General features: G+C 33.9%; 1 pseudogene; it reads right to left on the bottom strand.

Moving 5' to 3' along the window:
* Positions 1–9,060: 9,060 nt before the first annotated feature.
* On the bottom strand, positions 9,061–12,109 carry LOC131048242 (alpha pinene synthase, chloroplastic-like; annotated as a pseudogene).
* Between the last annotated feature and the right edge of the window lie 3,417 nt (positions 12,110–15,526).

Below are 15,526 nucleotides of genomic sequence, written 5' to 3'. Positions count from 1 at the left end.
AATGATGGACTATGTGAGACCCAAAGACAGGTTGAATGCTAGATGAAATCTGAAGAGACAACCTAGGAAGCTCAAGTATGCCAAAACTGATTTCTTTGTTTGTTTGACTGTTAAAATTTTCAAATCCTGACACAGACGCCTCTGTATACTTCACAGACGTGGTTTTAAGACACAGACGCTACTATGTTTACGCAGACGTGATTCTGAGATTTTCCTGTTGATGTTTGCCGGGACTGTAACAGTTTTTTTTGCAATTGTGGACACAGACGCGCCTGTATACTTCACAGACGCGATTCCCAGACACAGACGTGTCTCTGTTCGACACAGACGCAGATAAAAACACAGACGCTATTCTGTACTTCACAGACGCGTTTATCCAACACAGACGCTATTCTATACTTCACAGACGCGTTTATCCAACACAGACGCGGTTTGAACAAACACAGACGCGTTTCTGTAACCTTCGTGCAATCTTTCCTATCTGTGAAGTTGTTTTGTTGTGACCAAATCTGATTGTTCGACTGTTTTTCGTGACAAGAGGACACAATGTTGATGACTCAATGTTTGCTAGTGTTTAGACTCCAAAATGACTCCAAGAAAGTGTGTTGTTTGATGTAAAAAGTTTTTTGCATACACTTGAAGACACAAAAGACACAATGTTTTGCTGTTTTGTCTTTGAGTGTTTGAATGTTTATCATAAGTCAAGCACAATTCTTATGGCTGGCCAAGACAATAGTTGTTGATCCCACATGGGGTTTTACCCCCGAGGCTACGCTATTCAGAGCGGATACTTAGATGCTTGACCTCACTGGCTCCACCCTCGACACTCACTTCTCGGGTCAGCCAAGCATCAGTCCCCATGAAAACTCCCCATGGCGAACTTTGTATCTCTACTAAGAACCGTATGTGTGTGGGCCGCTACCAGAGGTCCGACCTCCTGCCCCAACAACTAGAAGGATTTGGGCCTCTAAAACAAAATGGTGCTAGTAAGGGCATCCGCTCCTGTGGCCATACATGCGGCACTTTCAGCTCTGTAAATACAGAAGGCTCCCAGCCGGTAGGGGTTACGCCCTACAAATGATCAAATAAATTTGATCAAATGGGTTTATGGGGAGACATAGTGTCGGTATGAACTAATCAGCACACGTTATTCATAGTTTTCACCATGAATACATTTGATTATAGTGGTTTGGATGAGGTGGGTTTTCCTCGCTACCACTTGGGTCGTTCTCTTCTCACTAGTAGTCCTAATGACCACACGGGAAGACAGGCCCTCTAAAGAGTAAACAAAAAGAGCCTATTGCTCAAGACACAAAAGACAATGATTCAATTTTAGTGCACCAATTGAAGTGTTTGCTAAGCTATGAAACAAGGCACACAATAAAAATTAGAAAACCCTAGCTAAGGCCCTGCAACAAAATTGTTAGTAGTTTGGGTTGTTTCAAATGATAACCCCTTCCTGCAAGCACACAAGTTAGGTAAATTTTTAGAAAACCCAAAAAGACTTTGTGAAAAGGGGCCTTCAACAAAAACGTATTTGTCTCCAAAGCAAGCTGCACAAATCAGGTTAGCTAGAGCTGCAAAGGTTAGCCAAAAATAAACCAGATCTGAAACCCTAAGTACAAAATCCGAAAACCCGAATCGAAAACTTGAAAAATTTGCAAAACAGAATGCACAGACGCTGTTATACCAGACACAGACGCGTCTGTCAGACACAGACGTGGTTCTGTGATTCACAGACGCGGCCTCAGAACATAGACGCTTCTTTCTGCTACAGACGCGATAAGATGATTCACAGACGCGTTTAGGAATCACAGACGCGACTTTCGGAAACCTGCAAAAATAGAAAATGACAGAGACACAAATGCGATCCAAGATATCGCAGACGCCCCTGAAATACAAAAACGCGATCCGAACACTCGCAGACGCGAAAAAAACCTAAAATGTCATCGAAATCGTCCGATTTGCAACTTCAAAAATGCAAAATCTGCAACAAAAATGTTAAATGCAAAGGGACAAGGGTCCCACCGGGCGTGCCAAAATGTATATGGTGAAAATGGATAGCAATAAACAACAATATTGAAAGACTAAAATGGATTCAACCACCAAACCCTAGCCTAACAATGAACAAAGATCCACCATAACATATGAAGATTACCTAAGACAATGTAAATAACTCAAAAATCACAAAGATTATACCATCACATGTCCAATAGGGTTTTGATCTCCATTCTTCCTATCTCCATTGATCTTTCTTGATATACTTGCTCTCAGATTTTTATATGCACAAGAGCTCAACAAAGAACGGAATGTGGTTGCAAGTGGAATTGTAGTGTAGCCGAGTACTCCAAAATCAGTCATTAGTCATTAGGATATGTCATTAGGGTTTGACAATGAAGAAAGCATCTCCTTAAATAGAAGACACAATATGAAATGGAGGGTTAAGATTGAGAGGTGTAAAAAGAGAGGTCGGCTAGGATTAGAGGGTAGGTATAAGAAATACCAAAATAATGAAAGAGGTAGGTAGTGTAGGAAATAAGAGATGAATGACATGTGTCATGTGTAGAAAAAGATAATGAATTAATTAAATAAATAAATATTTATTTAATTAATAGAAGAAGTAGGACAATTAAATAAATAAAATATTTATTTAATTTAGGAAAAGGATAATTTAAATAAATAAATGTATTTATTTAAATGAGAAATAAGGCTAGAAGAGGATAAATGAATTAATTAAATAAATAAAAATTTATTTAATTAATAGAAGAATTAGGCTTAGATAATTAAATAAATAAAATATTTATTTAATTAGACATGACAAATTTAGGTGTCTACACTAATAAGTTCTCATCAGAAGTAAATTCTCCACCCCGGTCAGATCTTTGGCACTTCATATTCTTGCCGGTTTCCTTTTCAACTAGAGCTTTAATGATCTTGAATTTGTTGAACGCCTTATATTTCTCCTTCAAGAAAGTTACTTGCATCATCCCTGAAAAATCATTAGTGAAAATCATAAAATACCTATCACCATAATAACTTATAGTCCTCATAGGATCACATAGATCAGTATGCACTAAATCAAGAATATGCTCTAAAGAAAATGATTTACTCTTAAAAGATGTCGAAGTCATCTTACCCATCTAACAATCTTTATATAAAACATTATCTGGTTTGACAAGTTGGGGCATACCTTTCACCATACTTGATTTGCTGACCTTTATCAAATTATCAAAGTTGACATGACAAAACCTTTTGTGCCACAACCAACTATCTTCAATTTTAGCCACCAAACAACTATTCACATTAGCATTCAGATGAAAAAGATTACCTCTAGTCTATTTACCAGTAGCAATCAAATCTCCATTGCATCCCATGATCCTGCACACTCCTTTTTTAAACTCAAGGTGATATCTTTCATCATTAAGCTGCCCAACACTCAGTAAGTTGTGTTTTAAGCCTTCAACCAAATAAATATAATCTGCATTACTCTTACCATTCAGTAAAATAGATCCTTTACCTTTTACCATGCAGGGTGAGTTATTACCAAATATTACCACACCGCCATCAAATTCTTCAAAGGATATGAATTTGTTAGATTATCACCAATCATGTGATGTGAACAACCACTGTCTATTATCCACTCATCACTAGAATCAAACTAAGATACCAAAGTATTTTCATCAGTCAAATCTTCCTTCACAACAACAAATACAATCTCCTCAATGTCATCATCTTCAGATCTTCCTTCACAGCAATAAAAACAATCTCTCTCCACTCTTATTCTCACATATCTCTCTCTACTATTTTTCTCACCTCTCTATCTCCCTTTCTCTATCTCTCTAACTCTCTTTAACTCTCTATATCTCTCTATTTCTATCCCTCCCTACCTCTCACTCCCCCTCCCTCTTCTCTCACCTTTCTTTATCTCTCATTCCTTACCTCTTCCTCCTTTCCCCCTTTCTTCTCTACCATTTTTCTCACCTCTCTCTCTCTCTCTCTCTCTCTCTCTCTCTCTCTCTCTCTCTCTCTCTCTCTGAAACACACACACACACACTCACAGTAATTCTTAAATACTCCCTCCACTATACTCTTTTTCTCACCTTTCTAAATATCTCCCTTTCCTATCTCTCCTTCTCTACCCCTTTTCTCACTTTTTTATCTATCTCTATCTCTCTCTCTATACTCTTTTCCTTATCTCTCTTTATCCTCCTCTCACACTCTACCTCTATATCTCCCTCTCTTCCCCTCAGTCTCTCCTTCCTATCCTCTCTAACTCTCTCTCTATATACTCTTTTCCTTATCTCTCTTTATCCCCCTCTCACTCTCTACCTCTATATCTCCCTCTCTTCCCCTCACTCTCTCCCTCCTATCCTCTCTACAAATGTTGTTAACTCTCTTTATTTATCTATATATCTATCACCTCTCCTCCCTTGTCTCCTTCCCCATATACCCATTTTCTTACCACTCCCTCTCTTAATGTATATCCCCTCCCTATATCCATCCCTTTCTCTTTCTATCTCTCTTCCTCCCTCCAAGTCCCCCTCTCTTTTTTGTTCTCTATCTACTATTTAGATCTCTAAATACAACTCTAAATTTCCCTTTATTCTTCCTTCCCTACTCTTTTTATTACCTCTCTCTACCTATATATATCTCACTCCATTTTTATCTCACTTCTATCTCTACCCACATTTCCCTTTTCCTATCCCTTCCTCCCTCTAATGCACCCTCTCTCTCTCTCTCTCTCTTTCTCCTTGCCCCTCCCTTCGTCTTTCCCTCGAGCTACTCTTTATCTTACTTCTCTCTACCTATATTTCTCTCACTCCACATTTACCTCATTATTGTCTATTGATATTTCCCTCCCTCTCTCCAACACACCCTCTCCTTCCCTCCATCCTCCCCTCTATATTATTTTTCTCAATTCTCTTATATCTCTATCTCTCTACATGTCTTCTCCTCTTTCTCTCCATCCATTCCTACCTCAAATATTAACTCTATCTACCTACCTCTCCCTCTTTTTCCATCCCTCTTTACTCATTTTATCACCTCTCTCTATCTCTATCTCTCATTCTCTACATATCCTTCCCTCCCTCCTTTTCTCTCTACTCTTTTTCTCACATCTTTCTACCTCTACCTTCATCCTTCTCTCTATGCTCTTACATCATATAATTAATACATTTTCTTATAAAATTAGTATGTATTGGGGTTTTATCCTTGTATTTATATAAAAGTTTTCATTGTTGCAAATTGTACCACTTTTTAGGCACCTAATAAATTATCTAGCTTCATAACATTTCTATTCCTTCTTTCTTTCGTATAAGTTTTCTTTGGTTAATGGATATCCCTAAGCTACCATGGGGTTGACCATAAATTTCACTTATTTTTAATATATATTAAAGAAATAAGATTCACTTACAAATTAAAAAATAATTGCACATGACAGTGTCAATCTTGATCATTTTAGCATAAATGTTGTGAATTTTAAAGAATATTAGGTTATGGATACAACAAGCTATTCATTCATATTTGTGTGATGGTTTGCAAAATATGAGTTATTTGAAAGATATAGTCTACCAAAATTTTAATGCATTTTTTCTCTAACTTGTACTAATGATCAACCAAAGTCTCTAAGTAAAGATCTCTTATGTAAAGAGAGAAATTATTAGATAAATACCATGAAAGAGCATATCATGATATTAAAATAATGTAAAAATTTAGATTTGGTTGATCTATTTGAAGGTAGATAGCTCATTATCTACAAGTGGATGCTCAAGAAGATAAAATAAGATGGTACACTATAGTGGTACAAGACATAACTAGTAGATAAAGAATATTGATGCGTTTAGGTAATAAACTTTTGTTAAATCATTTTTCTGGTATCTTAGTTGAATTCTATTATGAAATTGATGTCATAGTTTTATCATTTGATTTTGATATCAAAGAGATGGATGATATGATTACATTATTGCATGGAAATTTTTTGAAAAATCTATATGAGTTATCCTACAGAATTTAAGGTGAGGAAAAATAACTTAGACATATAAACTATAAAGGTTTATGTACATTTTGAAGTAACCGTTGACTAGAAAATAGGATATAGGCACTGATATGAAGAGATAAGTGAGTAATTTGATAACAAAGTTGTAGAATATATAGCTTAGTAGATAAGTTAATTTATAAAGATATCATTTAAGGTTTGTGTCTCTAATAGGAGATATAGGTATAGATAGGATATCTAGTCACTAAGTGACCTAAGTGACCAAAGATAAGGATAGAATGGAGAAGTAGAGATAGAACATAAAGGATATATATAAGGAATGTGAATTGCATATTAATATATCAATATAAAGAGATCTATTATTTCCCTAATAATGTGTACAATTTTTTCTTTCTGATTATGTGCTTAGATTAGATCTAGAATACATTTGATTGCCATCTCAATAAGACTCAATCTAGGGTTATAGACTACAACTAGCAAAAATCCTTTGGGAAAATAAATCTCATCTATATCATTCAAATTTATTGCTAACATTAGTTATGTTGCTAGGAACCTAGTTAGGTTCTATTGGGGTTATTTTTAGGAACAAATTTTTTAAATTTTAATCAATATTGGATCGAAAGAAGAGCAAAAAATGAAGATAAACTAGTAGGAACTCTATCAACTGGATGTCTACCTTTATTAGTGTGTCCAATTTCACACTCTCCTAGCACTTATTTTGGTACTTTCCATTCCTTTATGCATTATAGGACTTTTATTATAATTAATTAAAATTTAATTTAATATATGAGTCTTATTCCACTTTATTACATCATCACACTCTTATTTGGGCCCTTAAATCTAGGTGTGCCCTTTATCATTTATTATCCCAATTTATCCTTAATCCTACCCCAATTACAACTATCAAAATATATTTTATATATCTAAACATCATCGTTTGATCTATCGAGTTGGAATTAGTTTTAGAACCTCATTATCTTGCATGCCTAGAAATTTAGGATAAAGCTATCAAAACAAAGATGATCCGCTCCCCTCAGTCTCAAAATTTTTCCTTGAATTATGAGAAGATAATTTAGTAGTCTTACCCTATTCTAATCTAGCTCTATGTAAAAATATACCAAATATAAGTCATTCTAAAGGTAATTTTAATTGTGAAATCCCTATATAAGGCATCCCTCTCAATTCATTTTCAGCATCACATCTTATGCTAACATTATCACCCAATTAATTCTTGAACTTGTGAGGTGAGTCTCATACCCAATAGTAATCCTATGACAAAATAGTTTCCTATGGTGGTATAGGCCAAAATATTCACTACCATTATGTGTTTCCATATTGTCTACACTGACAACATTCCCTACTTCATTCCTTCCTGCAAATTGAATTGGAATGAATACAAGTATATAGTTAAAAGATGTTTTAGAGGTTCGAATATAGGTTTTCAAGGTATTTCTACAAACATATAGGTACCTTCATGATAGCCTCGATGCACGCTTGCCTGTGGATTGCATTGGCATTGATGAATGTGGTGTGGCAATAGGTGAATATTGTGTGTAGCAAACAACTATGGTATATAGAGAACATGAGTAACCTCGTTGGAACAAGAATTTTATCCAAATGAGTTTCTTGATATGTCAGCATTTCTCCCATCAAGACAATGAATGAATGGATTTCACCAATGTAGGAGGACTAGGTAGAAGTCAGGAAAATTAAAGTTTAGAATAATCTAAGCCCCAATGATAGATTCAAGCATCAGAGTTTGAAGTATAGGCTTGGTATATTCGATACTGGGTGGATGTTTCAATGTTTGTGTTACCACCTTCTCTACATCCACACATAGACCACATTCATGCAAATATTCCATCAAATCAATTTGAACAAGTCGTCGATTTTAGAAGTGGATATCTAGTAGACATAATGGTTTAAATGTGACTATTTTGTGTTTTAAAAACTAAATTTGAAAATACAAAAATGAAAAAATAATTGTATTGTATTTTTTAATTTTAATTTTTAAAAACATAAAATAATCACATAAAAACCATTTTTTCTACTATATATTCATCATAGACATATAGACAAAGACAACATTGTCCTTCCCTCAATCAAGAAAATCCATCAATCAAAAAAGTTGGAAATGAGCAAAAAATGAGGTTCCTTTGCGAATATTATCCATTCTTGAACTTGAGAGGTGAATCTTAGTTATTCATGATTTGAGTTCCTTGGGCCTTGATTAAACGTCTATTTTCATGTTTGATTTGATTGATTTTCTATTTTATTATTTATTTTATTTGACTTGCACCATGGGGCATTAACACAAAAATTCATTGAGTTTTCGTACATCAACTAGTAAGGTGATATGATGACCCAAAATTTAGTTACAACAATATGTGGTTGCTTTAATAGTAGGCTACCTTGTAGCCTTTAATTGCTTCCAATGACTATATGTAGAAAATTTTGTGTGATATTGTTGTTGTATATGGTTTATGGTGTCATCGTAAATGATTAAATTCTAAGAAAAACCATAGCTTATTCTCCATCATAATTTCAATAGATAAAAATTTTATCCCTTTTCGCTTAATTCTTAATACAACGTTTTAAACTATCAATTATCATCTATTATTAATTAATTATATGTAGAATATATGTGATATTTATTCATTTAACTATCTTATATTTATATGAAAGGGATTTTATTCTCTTAGAGTTACAAAATGCAATTAAAATTTTACACAAGATTATACAATAATTGTATTTACTCAAAGGATTGAATAGGATTTTCTGAATACACCAAAATATCCCATTAAAGAACTTTCCAAGTATAAATTAGTTCTATTAGGGATTACATAATCTTGATTTGTAACCAAAGAAAAATATGTTCTTAAGTATACTATAAAACTTTAACATGGATGAATAAAATGCTCCTTAGAACCATTATATAGACTATCATTAGAAATAAACTCTCATTTATTAATGATATTTGAGCATAAATTAAACATTATAAAATATCTCAATTCAATAAAAGAGATTTGTTTATTAATGTATACATTGTAAAACTATATTAATGGTTACATGGTTATAGGTTCAATAAGGATTTGAATTACATGATTTTGTATGTCTTCATTCGAAATACTAAAAGAATTTCTCTCATTGTAGAAATGCAAGAAACCTCTTGTGATGTCATAAGCATAATCCTTGCTAGAAGTACTCCCAATTTTTCAAGTACTCCCAATTTAATTCTTTGATTTGTTCATCTAATAAACTCTCTACATAATTCAGTGCATCCTCTTCAGTAGATCTTGGATTATCTCTCATGTAACATGCTATGGATGAATTTGTTTCTCCTCAATCAACCTCACCCTTCACAACAAAGGATTGAAGTTCATAATCAAATAAATAAGTCATTTCTTACATTAAACTCATTTTTTTACTTTTTATTAGTATACATAGAATATCATTAATAAACATTATAACATACCTTAAATGATTTTATTTCACCTCTTAATCGAAGGCTCAAGCATAAAATATCATTGAACCTTGATGGATAGCCAAATTTTTGAAGAATGCTTTCTGAAATAATCCCATCTATTGTTAATATAGGTTGCAAAGCAGTTGCACGAGTCCCTGAACTAACTTTTCCATTCCCAATGTGCTCTGCCAAAGTTGGCATATGCCTTGTAGTAAGCCACTCAGCTTCTTGCATCATTGCATCTATATAAGCTTCTCACTACATAAACAAGAAATAGGCTTGAATCAAAAACAACAATATACATATGGTTGTATTAGAAATTACAAAACTAAGTTTAGGCTTATTGTAATTCTCCAAAGATTTATAACTTTAATAAGTATACAAACACCACAAGAAATTTTCAAAGCATTAAGTAAATTTGATTATATTTTAAGAAAATCAATAGCATAAATAAAATATTTATTTTATGAAAACATAAATTTCATTCTAAAATAACAAAAATCATATTCATACAGCATCTTTAGAGGGGATGAAAGTGCTTCGGCCTTGAATCAATTCAACTTCTCGATCCATTTCATTGATAGTGTCATACGATGCCATATATACAATTTTCATATATTCGGGAAGGTGGTCTATAGAAGTTGGATCCCACCTAAGAGATACATAGAAGACTATGATTAGTACAATCACATATAAATGTATTATTAGATATAACTACACAAACTATGATTTAACACTTACTTCTTAATAGCCTCTGTGAGCAGTTTCAACTCATCACATTTTCCATATGTGTTGTATATATCATCTAAATATGTCGCAATCGTGGAGAAATTTGCTATGCCAAACCTAAATGTGGAATACCTCTCACCCTCACAAATTACACATGCCATAAAAAAATATTCTACATGATGATGACGAGCAAATTTCAGTTCAGACAAACGAGACTCCATCGACCATCTAATGAGATACAATGTCTAATTAATAATAAATCTCATAAAACCTCGGTTACCCAAAACTAGCAGGAAAAATCTTCTTTATAAAAACTAATATTTCTCTCGAATAACTCACCTAGAATAAGCTTTAAGCTCTTCCTGATGCAATGACTCAATCGCGTCGAAATCCATTTTAGCTAAAGATAAAAGTTTGTCATTGTCCACCATCTAAAATGACAATTATCTTAGTTAAACTTTTTGATATATATATAAAATTCAATTCAATTCAATTCAATTCAATGGTAAAATGACGCCTGGCCCACAAATTGTTTTCTCCGTAAATTTGAATATATTTCTTTGCTTCCAATCTTGGGCAGATTGCTGTACCAGCCATACTCTAGATTGAATGATATCTGCATATAACAATGTTATTATTACAATATAAACAAAGGAGTTTGTATGATATAATATATATAAGAAATGAACAAGTTTTATGGTAAAAGCATGTGCACTCCATAGAGGCGTCAATCTTCTAGTCTTAAGCTTACCTCTTGTAAGAGGTTGGAGTTGATCACACTCTTCTCCATAGCTTGATTTAAATATGCAGTAGAGAATTCCTTAGCCTCGTCCAAAATTTTCTCCCTATTAAAAGCAATATGTGAAGCTCGAAACAAATCTAGAATACCTCTAATTTTCTCCTCCTCTGTTTGAGCAATGGAGGACAAGAACTGCCCATTTGTTGTTCTAAAGTGTCCCAACATTCCTTCCATTATATTTTCCACAATATTCTATTGGTAAATATATCAAATATCAAGCGAACCCAAAAATCAGATTCGAAATAAGTCAAAATGTTTTATATTTTCACAATCAGACATATATCAAAACTATTGAGGAATTTATATTTAAAACATAGATTATACCTAGAGAAACAGGATATCTATGGAGTCTAAGAATCTGAAAGCCCAAGGTCATGGTGTTGAGATCTCTTTGGCATTCGCCCCAATACCTGTTGTATTCCCTTCAAAACTGTTATATACATATTGATGGCATATTGTCTTATGATAATAAATAGTACTATAAGAGGTAGAAAAAAACCTACAAACAAAATCAAGGGCTTGTTTGATTTCCTTTTGGAAATGTCGATCTATTCCAAGACGTTTGATAATATCCACCAAGACAAGAATTCGGGAAGCATTATTTGCATGTGATTCACTGAACATGTCCTTGATCTCGCTAATAAGATTCCCAAAACTTTCAGCCTGTGAAATCCCAACAACAATATACTTCCCGTTTTATATTTTTGTACAAAAAAAGTTACAATTGGCGAGCTCAAATAAAAAAAAGTCATTGATGAAGGTGTCCAAACTCAAAACCCTAAAGTGAATTTTGGAATGCCAACAATTTAATCAATTTCAAAATCTATAAATTGTATGAAATAAATATATCAATAGAAAATATAAACTAGCTTTCCTCATAAGGATGCTTTGGAATAGACTGGATAAAATCATCGCCCCACAAGTTGGGATGATGTTTACCAGTGCGCCTCAATGGGATTTCAGCTATAGATAAATCCTAATTGACGATAGGGTTAAGCTTATTTCTTTTTATTAATGGCACTGCTTTACTGCAAAGCTGAAGATTGTGGGACTGGGGAGGGTAAGGTTTGAGACTGCGGCACAAGCTCAAATCAGAAGGGAAAATGGAGACAAGAGCCATTGCAAGATTTAGTGTGCAAGCAATGTTTGTTTGTTTATTTCATGGAATCCTTGTTTTTTTGTCACCCTCTTTATAGAGAAAAATGACGAGTGGTACAAAAGAAAAGACCAGAATCTTCTGACTTTTTAAAATTATTTGTCTGAGCCTGCATATTTAACCCTGCTTACTTTATTCTGCCATTAAAGATTGTACTTCTATTATCATATAATAAATTTGTTAGATGGTCAATAAAAACTCTGCATATATAGTATATTTGATTTGTTTGTTTATATAGCATATTTAATCTCTTTGTTACCTACGATCAAATATTCAAACAGCATATGCTCTCTAACATTAATTACACGTTTTGTTTTTGAAATTATTGTCTAACATTGAAATAAAAAATATTTCAGATTCCACATGTTTCATTTGTGAAATATATTTCTTATTATCGAAATATAAATATTTTTTAAAGATTGCATGTGTATCATTTATGAAATCATTTTTTTCAACGTTATGTTTCTTATCACTAAAATAAATAAATGTTTTATATTACACATGTTTTATTTGTGAAATTAATCTATTTCTATCATGTGCTCTATAGTCAAAATAAATATTTTTTAGAAGATTGCACATGTTTCATTTGTAAAGTCTTTACATCAGAATAAATAATTTTTTGAAATTTGTATTTGTGTTATTTTTCAAATTATTCTTTTCACATTATGCTTCTTATCACTAAAATAAAGAAATGTTTTAGATTACACGTGCTTCATTTGTAAAATTGTCCTATTTATATTATCCTTTGTGTCATCAAAATAACCATTTTTTTCAAGATTACACATGTTTCATTTGTGAAATTTTAACATCAAAATAAATATTTTTGTAGCGTCCTAAAATTGCGACACTTGCAATTTCAACCGCATTTGGGTCTTCACGATGGCGACGCAACACGCAACCTGAATGGAGACCCCGAAACCTGATTATGACACTGAAAACTGCATTTTCTTACACCCTGGCCTGAACCTCCTTTGCACCCTGTTGTCCTGGGAGGTGGGACCAGAGCGCCCAGCGCCCTGGTCCTTCAGGACTAGGGCGCCCAGCGCCCTGGTCCCTAGGTCCTATTTTGGGCCCGGTCTCTTTTGGACTTCGGGTCTTTATGTTTGCAAATTGGAAAATTATCTTTCCTGGTCGGCCTAAGGTCGGGAAAATCAGCCTATTAACCCTAATTGGCAAGTATATAAACTACATTTTCCTCTTTCATTCGATATGATGGAAAAGGCGTGGAAATTATACTCAAGCATTCAAGCATTCCTTCAAGCAATTGATCATTTCAAGTCTCCATTCAAGGCTAAGTGTTGCATTCAAGACAAGGATTCAACCATTGAAGAGGAGATCACTTACTACATACTACTACAACATACAACAAACAACAACATCTAAACCTTCGCACATAAGGATACAAACATCCTTAGAACAAGGTATTAGTACTTGTTTTACAGTCATTTACATTTACAGCACTTGCTCATTTCTTGGTTAATTCCAAAACCGGGGTTTGACCTAATGGCAAACCCCTAATCCCTAACCCCCTAATCGTCTTCGCTTTTCTGTGTGTAGGTTGCAGGTACGCGGCTGAAATTGAAGATCTGGAATCCTTGTGCAGAGACGAACAGATCCCCCTTCGTTTCGCGGATTTTTCGAAGGACCGTGGCGTCGGGCGCCATCGTCCCGACAACTTTTGCTCAAATTTGCAGGACAGTGTCGTATCGACATTTTACTGCTAATTCCAGGTCCGCAGCTTCATACTGTATTCCTATCTCAGTTTATAAAGCGAATCTTTGTCACTTTCTATGCATTCCTAGCTTAATTCTTCTATGCACATTCTTTACAAAAGAGGGTAGCCTTGCTGTCATAACCCTTGAAATGCATTTAGCATCCAATCTTGCATTGTGTGAGATTGGATCTTGTGGGTTTCAACCCCTCTTTTGAATGTAAAGTCTCTCCCCTAAGTGAAAACCATCAACCCTAGTGAATCTCCCTTCTCTCTCCTTGGAGTTGGAAGAGGGGAGAGCAACTAGGGTTCGATCGTGATTTTTCGCTTTACATTTTGGTGAACCCGACGTGAACATCCTTTCTGATTATTCATAGTTAGATCTGAAAATTGGATTCCTTGATTACATTTCCATGTTTGATCTTTTGCAAAATTTTAGAGGTTAATTGCATAAAAACCCTAAATTTTCTTTTTAGTAATTAAGCTTGTGAAATGTCTAAATGTTAATGCTTGCTTCAGATCTACCCTTCTATGACAAATTATCAATTCATATTTGTGCTTTAATTTTCAAAATTAAGTGGTTAAGTGTTAAAACCCTAATTTTTGAAACCCTCTTGATTCAACCTTTGTCCGACAATTTCATTGATCAAAACATCTCCAAATCAGCTGTAACTTTGGATTCCGCAATAAAATCACAATATCTTTCATCCCTGAAAATTTGGAAAAAAGTTGCGAGGACCGTGTGCACTCCGAGCGCCATCGTCCCCGACATTTTTTTCGAAATTTCGGGAGCAAGATCTTACTGTATTTTCCTGCTAAAATCCAGAATTTTGGCTGATTTTATCAATTCTAACACCTTCAAAATTACAGTCAAAGTTGGTCTTGTGATTGCTTGGACTAACGCTTCTAATCATTCAAAAATCATCGAAATTGAAATTTTGTGTCAAAATTGTGTTCGCATTGTCCTAAATCTGAAAATTTTGTTTGCATTCATTGAAAATCTCAGTGCTTTATTTAAATTTTTGCAATTTGTGACTTTTGAAATTAAGTGCTTAATTACAACAACTTTGATTTCCGCTTTCAAAATTGAATTTTGCGTGAAATTGAGTCAATTTTTAAATTTCAAAATTTGCATTGCTCTTGACATTCCTTCTAAAATCATAAAATTCAAAATTTCAGTTTCCCTCTCTTTTTCAAAATTCAAATTTTTGCATTTTTCGACAATCTTGATAGGGTTCAATTTTGAATTTGCAACTTTAATTTGGCCTATCTACAGATCGTAAAATCACTCAATTTTTTCAGATTGGCTTTAAAATCATCATACCTTTCATCCCTGCAAATTTCAAAAAAATTTGCAAGGACCGTGTTGCACTCCGAGCGCCACGGTCCCGGACATTTTTTCTGAAATTTCGGGAGACTGTCATGATTGCATTTAACAGCTTAAATCCAGAAGATTGGCTGATTTTACTGAAAATTGCTACCTCTAAATTCAAAATCTTCTCTCTCTCTTTAGTGCATGAGTTTTGACAACAATAAGCCCTACTTACACTATTCCCGTTAGACGAAGCCGTAGAATTAAGTCTTTCTGAGGTTTAACTACTGAGGAGATGGAACCTAATTTGAATAGCCTTTTTAACGAGGATATGGGTAATTCCTCTAATCCTCCTAAT

This window comes from Cryptomeria japonica, chromosome 1, assembly GCF_030272615.1.
Source record: "Cryptomeria japonica chromosome 1, Sugi_1.0, whole genome shotgun sequence".
NCBI lineage: Eukaryota > Viridiplantae > Streptophyta > Pinopsida > Cupressales > Cupressaceae > Cryptomeria > Cryptomeria japonica.
This window is presented reverse-complemented; position numbering and strand designations above follow the sequence as displayed.